Source organism: Fukomys damarensis, unplaced genomic scaffold, assembly GCF_012274545.1.
Source record: "Fukomys damarensis isolate Sample0158 unplaced genomic scaffold, DMR_v1.0_HiC HiC_scaffold_16, whole genome shotgun sequence".
NCBI lineage: Eukaryota > Metazoa > Chordata > Mammalia > Rodentia > Bathyergidae > Fukomys > Fukomys damarensis.
Window position 1 is genome coordinate 98,421,110 of NW_022900928.1, and position 1,673 is coordinate 98,422,782.

At 41.4% G+C, this 1,673-nt stretch overlaps 1 pseudogene; it reads right to left on the minus strand.

The window, feature by feature from the left end:
- Positions 1 to 620: 620 nt before the first annotated feature.
- LOC104867394 lies at positions 621 to 1,448 on the minus strand (annotated as a pseudogene).
- Between the last annotated feature and the right edge of the window lie 225 nt (positions 1,449 to 1,673).

Below are 1,673 nucleotides of genomic sequence, written 5' to 3' on the forward strand. Positions count from 1 at the left end.
TCTGTAACAGACTCAGTTCCAACAGAAAAACAACCCTACCAGCTTTTTAAAAAGCATGTTTTACAACAAAAAGTTTGTACTCTTAATCAAATAGGTCCACAGACTAATTCACATGTAAAAAATAATTTTACAAAAAAACCCAAGATAACACTTTCAGATCCACCTTTATTCTTTTTTTCTTCTTCACATACAGAGCTTCTCCACACACATTTCTTGCAGCCAGAATCACTTAATGTTGGCCAGGTACCATTTTACACCTAAAACTTTGTTGGCATCAAAATATGAGTTAAACAGTGTTAAATCCATAAAATATTTACACTGCACAGCACATTAAGCTTTAGACATTTGGCAATTAAACCACATTAAAAAAAAAAAAAAAAAAGAGGATCAGTGTTCACTGCTCCCTATCCGGCGACTGGACACTGGTTCAAAGGGCAGCAGAGGCAGCAGGAAGTTAGGACACTGAACACTGGGATCTGGAAGCACGCTACGCTGTCAGTCAGGTGAGGCAGCACCACCTGTTTCTTAGGTGGTCTCAGAATTCTAGAATGGCAGGTCCAGCGGACACAAAATGAAGACAGACAACATAACATTTATTCTGCGGAGACATCCTACTCAGACTATGTGCGTGCTGTGATTGTGAATGCAACTCTTCCCAAAAACTTGTCATGATCATCCTCATTTTTTAGGTTCCTTGATCCCTCAATGTTGCACTCTACTGTCACTTCTTTCTTGGTACTGTTAGATTCAAAGGAGACCTGGACAGCAACCAATGGCTGTAGATAGCCCACATGCAGTTTCTTTCCATAATATGGAAAATACTTTAAGTCTATGATTCCATGAGTAGGATAAGTTCATACAAGTGCTATGTTTTCATCCTTAGAAATACAGTCTATCCTTGGTGATCCTTCAGGCTTTAATCCAATTATTCTATTCATTATCACAAGAATACAAGGTTGTCTTAGGAATAGCCAAAATCAGGATCATTTCTACCACTGCATGCTTGAAGTAAGGCATCAGGAAACTGACATTGAACATAATCTGGACCCTTCTTTTCAAAAAGTACTCCATCAGTACAGCTGGCAAGACTCTTCCATTCTTCTAAAGAATATGACTTTAGAAACTTCTTAAAGTCTTCCATGTACCCATCATAGGAACTTGGATCAGACATACTAAATGCATGTCCAATGCAGTTACTGGTTTTGGAAAAACCATAAGTCCTGGACTAGAAATCTGGTCACGATATTTTGGAACGTCATCATTCAGAATCTGAAGCATAGCCCACACTGTGAACAAGAAAAGTGCAGCCAGGAACCCATAAAAAACTAGGCAGAAGAGCAAGATCAAACCCCAGCTCTTGGCGGTGCGCCCCAGGAACAATCTGGTGGTCGGATTGTACAAGAAGAGCTTCCACTCGGCCAGGCTCTCGACTTCTCGCTCTTCGTCATGGTGGGCATGTGGGCGACAAGGGGCGCGGAGGAGTGTCCTGGCGGTAGCAGAGCAGCCCAGTGATGGCGACAGAGGGTGGCCCTGCCGAGGACACCTCCTCCTCACCGGCAACGCTGGAGCCAGAGTAAAACTATTTTTAAGTGTTAAATTATGCACATAAATCTAAACCCAAAGTTTTAAAATTTGAAGCCATAATGGAAACGAGTACATTGAGAATTGTGTAT